Genomic DNA, 6025 nt, shown 5'->3' on the forward strand with positions numbered 1-6025 from the left:
TATCAGTACCACCTAAGCTGCATTCACCAGTAAGCCACACACAACTACTAAGCACTATATATATATATATATATCAGTACCACCTAAGCTGCATTCACCAGTAAGCCACACACAACTACTAAGCACTGAAACATAGCTAGTCTGAACTGAACTGTGCTATGACCATGAAATACATACCAAAATTTGAGAACATATGACAAAAAAAATTATTAAAATTTCATTAATTCGTTTTTATATTGATTACATGTCGAAATAACGTTTTAGATATATCGGGTTAAATAGCACATGCAACTAACATTAATTTCATCATTTTTTTAAATGTGGCCACTGGAAAAAATTTAACTGTGTACGTGACTTGCATTCATACTTCTGTTTGACAGCACTGGTCCAAAGATCTGATTTAAGGAACAGGAATGATCAGGAACTAGGAAAAGCATGGACTTTGCAATTGGAAAGATTTGGGGGTTTTCTGAGGAGCATCGCTCTCATGTCATCAGGAAATCCACTTAATTCGCGTGCCTCAGCTTTCTCATCTGTAAAATGGGAGCAAGAATCCCTACAAAAACATGCTGTTTCGAGGCTTATGTGAGATCACGTATGGGAAGTGCTTAGCTCAGTCCCGGGACAAAAATAGATGCTCAGACCAAAACGAAGTTTCCAGCTTTTGTTGCGTGCGCTAGGGGTGTTTAATATTCAGAAGTGCTGATCCTAAAAACGAATTAATAACAAAAACTCTCATTTATTTAGCAAGATGACTTTGGCGTGCTGTTTGTACCTCCATCGTCACATTTGACCTTCAGAATGACCCTGGGAGGTACAGTCAGCCCTTATAGAGCTGGGGAAACCGAGACACAGGAGCCCCTTCGAGGTCTGAGCAAAAGCTAGAACCAAGCATTTTCCATCAGCCCTGTTGTGTTCCCTGAAACATGTCTACCTCCGAGGTGTGTTTCAGGTTTTCCTTCTCCCTCTGGTTAGGCAGCGTGCATGGCCGTGCCCTGAACAAGGGAGAAGACCAACAGCTCATGCAAGCCAGCAGCCTGCAGGGCCGCCCTCGCCCAATGGTGCTGTGCTGTGTATTATCCGGGGAGACTTGGAAGGCAAGAAAGGCATTCCTGGGCCCCTTTTTTTCCCCAGCCTGGTGGAGAGCTGGTTGACACACTTGCGACAGTGGAGAGGCAGCTCATAAAGCCATGTTTCCTGGACACTTTGGTACCCACTTAGGTCTTGACCCAAGTATAAGAGCTGCTGAGCACAAAGGAGACATTGTACCATACGTGCCCCTCCCCAACTTCTTTAACTTCATACGTTAAACACTCTGCTGTGTCAGTACGTACGGCGTTGCATCATTCTTTTCATTGGATGAATGTTATTCTGTGCGATGGTCGTGCCAAAATGTATTTAGCCAGTTCCCAATGATGGACATTTAGGTCGCTTTCAGTTTATATCAATGAAACAAACTCCTTCGGTAGACTTAATGCTGAGAAAAAATGGGCAGTGAATTTAAACTTCTATAGATTCGGATAAATTGCTCTCCAAGGTGTTTGTATAAATTCACACCCCCACCAGCAATGTACGAGGCGCCAGTTCCCCGACACCGTCAAGATAACCAGATATTTCCTGATGATAAGTCAGCACGGAGAAAGCAGAGGGAGGGTAAGATGGCAACTGGGAGACCAGTCAGGAGGCTGGGGCAGCTGTCCAGCTAAGAAATGATGGATACCCGAACCATAACAGAGAGAGGAGGAGGAGGAGGAAGAGAAGGAGGAGGAGGAGGAAGAGGAGAAAGACTAGAGCTAGTGTAGAAGAAAAATCCTGGGGCATGGTAGCGAGTGAAGGCAATGGGAGAGAGGAAGCGAGGCTGGGTCATGGGTTTCTGTCTTGAACGAATGGGTAGGCAGTGGTTCTGTTTACCGAGATACTGAACACAAGGAAGAGGACAGATGTGGTGAAGGGAAAACCATGGTTTTAGCTGAGAGCACTTTGAGCTTAATATGCAGGATGTTGGAGGTATCAATTGGACCAGGGAGGAAGATTCAGGGACGGTGAGTTGTTGAATGTGCATGAGATTTCCCAGCGATGCACGGATGGATGGATGGATAGGTGGATGAGCGAGAGGATGGGTGGATGGATGGATGGATGGATGGATGGATGGATGGATGGATGGATGGATGGATGGACAGACGATGACAGACAGAAATCTAGATTCTATTCTACTTAGATCGAACCATATGAAATTGCTGTTTTGTTAAAAAATGATCAAATACTTAATTTTACACAGGCTGCAGTATTTAAGGAGAAGGATACTGATATCTGCAGTTTACTTTGAAATACATCAAAAAAATAAGATTAGCGGACGGATGGAAGGGTAGTTTTGTGGTAAAGCAAGCATGGTACAGATGTTAAGAGCAGAAGCTAGGCAGTGGGTGTGCAGGATTCACCGTCAAATTCAACTTTGCTCTACACTGGAAATTTCCATAATAAATTTATGGGGGATGTTTTTCAGTGTTTAAATGTTGGCAGTTTTGTGTGGCTTCACCTAGTATTTATTCTTTACTTGGCCAAGAGAGCCTTCCAGGTTCCCATCGTGTAGCATCAACAGAGCTGCTGTCTCCTTCGGCCTTTTTCTTCCCAGAGCTGGGGGCTGAGGGTGGGCTTTTCTTCCTCCCAGAGTTCAGGTTGAATTGCCCTAACTTGCTGATTACTGCGCTGAGTTTGCCGGTATCTGGCTTGTAATAATTATAGATTTTCTCTGCGATTTGATCCCATTGGTTGCCACAGCAACGGCGTAATAGCTCAACTGAAGCTCTGTCACGATGATTTAGAACCAACACGTCTCTCCAGCAGCCTCCAGTCTGGGTGCCCCCACCCCCTGGCCGTCGTCATGGCAACCGATGAGCTGCACGTGACGGAAAGCTCTGTGTTCCCCGCTCCCTTTCATTCCCCGTCCCCATCTTGTGACCCTTCCCACTTCCTCTTCTGGCCCCTGTGGACAGGCATTGACCCCCACTTTGGGCAATAATGGAGGGGCTACCATAGGGAGGGGCTTGAGTAATAGTTTCCCCATCCGCCCCCTAGGGCGTCAGGTGGGTCTTCAGAGCCAGAGCTTCCCCTCTGCCCCCTCCCACCGGGTCTTGGAGATGGGTTGGCATCCCGCAGAGCCCCTTCATGGCTGTGGCTGTCATAGGCTGGATCTGCTGCAGCCACCACCACCACCACCGCCACCAGAGTCCCGGGGAAGCCATGTAGGAATCTGTAGCCTTGGATCTCTGCCTTGTAGCTCCATCAGTTCCCAAGCCTCTTAGAGAAAATCTAGAAGGAGGACCCTGGAAGAGGACAGGGGAGACAGAGACCGTTTCAGAAGGTCCCAGATCATCTCTCCTCCGGCTTAAACAGAGCTGGGCTTGAGACATCTTTTTTAGAAATCCGTGTTCTATTTTTTCTCTCTGTTTATCTTTTTTTACTCTCTCTCTCTGTTTTTGTGTGGATTTTTCCTTTCTGTTTCTATCTGAAAATATCACCACCCCCCCTCCTGTCTTTCAGCCTCTTGCTCTCTCTCTTCCCCTCCTCCTTCCCCTACCCCACCCCCATCTCTCTGCCTCTGACACTTTCTGGGACCCAGCTGAGCGCCTCCTTTCCCCAAACCGGCTTTGCTCCCTAGTCGTCCTCTCCTCCCTCTTGTACCCAAGCCCATGTTCTGGGGACTACCTGGAAGTCCAGAGCACCCTCCCCAGGGGAAACTGGGACCCGGCGGCACCTCTTAGGATGGATCAGCCAGTCATGTCCCTGGGACTCTGCAGAATGGCCTAGAAGAGGCATTTTGAGCAGGCGGAGCCGGGCTTGCTGTGGGATCCTGACAACCGGGCACCGTGAGTGCAGGTGTGTGTGTGTGTGTGTGTGTGTGTGTGTGCGCGTGCGTGTGTGTGCGTGTATCCTATGTATTTGCATGTGTCTCCTGGCATGTGGAGGTGTGTCTCCATGTGTGTCAGTGACTTATTTGTGATGTTGGGTGTGCAAGTGCGTGTGTGTGTGTGTGTATCCTTGCACACGTGTGCAAGTGCGCCCGTGTGTTGCTTTCGGTCTGAAGGACACACAATAGTGAATGACAGATTTTTCAAGGGTACTTTGTGGAGAGAAGACAGCAGGATGAGCCCCCTTTAAGCAGGAGCAAAATAAAGATGGGTATGAAAATGATAGATAAGGAATTTGCTTTTGTCAGACATCTGCCTTCTGGCCCCAGGCGATGAAGGGAGGGTCACCTTGAAAAGGCATTTTTACTCAAGCGCCAAAATAAATCCTTCCTTCCATTCTAAGGGCTAAAATAGTGTGTGTGCGCGCGCGCACACACACACACACGTACATACACACACACACACCTTTCTCTTGAAACTCAGGGGAATGGAAAGCTCAGTCAGGGGGACACGTCTGGGGACATCTGCAGTGAGAGTCTCTTGCTCGACAACCTGGATGGCTGATGCCAAGAGCAGGTGCAAGGAAACTTAGGGTAGTGACTCCCTCGCATCTTTTACCTCTGTGGTCACTTGGAAGTTCGTTTTGAATTTCTTCACAGAAGCAGCCCGAGAGGCAGCAGGAAGAGGGGCAGTTAGAAAGCCAGATTTCATTTGCAGGGCAAGACGTGGCAATGCTGTCGACTCGCTGTTTAGGATCCTGCAGTTGGTGTGTGAGAGCAGGCAGCCACGTCACCTGTGAGAGAGAATTGCCTGTCTTGGAGTATTTGGGAGACTGGGTGGCCGGTCACTCTGGGTGAATGCTGACTGTGGGCTGGGCAGGCCGTGGGCACCTTAGCAGAGAGGACAGATCCAGAAATGAGGACCAACCTCTAGAAGGTTCCGGTCCAAGTAGGAACAGACTCTGATCCCTCAGTGCAGTGCCCTCACTCTCAGCCATTGCTGCCACTTGCAGTTCGTCTAAGATGCCACCCTCGGTCCCTTACGCCGTGACCTCTGTCTGCAGCGGCCCTGCCACCTTGGTCCACCCGTCAAAGCTCTAACCTCCTTTAAACACCCTCTCATCTTTTCTCTATTTGCCTGTGAGCCGCAGTTTATTTTACAAGAACTTGAAGAAAAATGTTGATGAAGATGAAATACATGCAGGGCGACCGGCCTAGACTCATAAAATGTCAATGTCACAAAAGGCAAAGCAGCTGAGAAGTGGTTCCAGGTTTAAAAGAGATGGAAGAGCCATGTAGACGAAAGCGATGCGTGGTCCCAGGATGGAGCCTGGATCCGGGGAACAAAAAACAGCCACAAAAGACATTTTGGGGACAAGACGGGGAATTTGAACGTAGACTATATATTAAGTAATAGTATTATGTTGATGATAAATTTCCTGAGCGTGAAATACCTTGTATCTCAGACAATTTATTTTACTTTTTATTTTTAACGCCTGCAGCACCTGGTCTTCCTAGGTGGTCTCCCATCCAAGTACTAACTAGGCCCGACCCTGCTTAGCTTCCGAGATCGGACGGGATCAAGCACATTCGAGGTGGCGTGGCTGTAGACTCACATAGTATATACAGAGGTTATATAGGAGAATATCCTTGTTTTTAGAAGATGTAGGCTGAAGGATTTAGGGCTGAAATATCACAATGTCTGCAACTAACTTAAATAATTCAGAAGTTAATGATGATAGATAGATGATAGGTAGGTAGATGATTGATAGATAGATGATAGATGATAGAGGGTGAGTACAAATGTGGCAGGCAGAGTATTAACAATTGGTGGTTCTAGATTTATGGTTCGCCGTTGAGCCGTGTTTGCAACTTTTCTTTAGGTTTAAAATTTTTCGAGTGCCCACTCCGTGCTGGGCGCTGTGCCTGGTTTTAAACGTGGATTGCCTCATGTAATCCTCAGAGCGACCTGGGAATGAGGGATTTTTTATCACATCCACTTTCCAGTTGAGAAAACAGAGACAAAGCCAGATTGGAGCCCAAGCCAAAACCCACATTAATTCCATGGCCCCACTGTCCACGGTGTTTGCGAAATTACCAAAGATAACTCAACAGTCT

At 47.5% G+C, this 6025-nt stretch overlaps 1 protein-coding gene and 1 pseudogene across 1 annotated transcript in view; one reads left to right on the top strand and one right to left on the bottom strand.

Annotated features, from left to right (window-relative positions):
* ABAT (4-aminobutyrate aminotransferase) overlaps positions 1 to 6025 on the top strand; it is an 80319-nt gene that overhangs the window by 21897 nt on the left and 52397 nt on the right. The gene's annotated exons all lie outside the window — the stretch shown is intronic.
* Positions 5401 to 5519, bottom strand: LOC111738600 (annotated as a pseudogene).

This window comes from Pteropus vampyrus, unplaced genomic scaffold (assembly GCF_000151845.1).
Source record: "Pteropus vampyrus isolate Shadow unplaced genomic scaffold, Pvam_2.0 Scaffold40, whole genome shotgun sequence".
In the NCBI taxonomy this organism is placed as follows: Eukaryota; Metazoa; Chordata; class Mammalia; order Chiroptera; family Pteropodidae; genus Pteropus; species Pteropus vampyrus.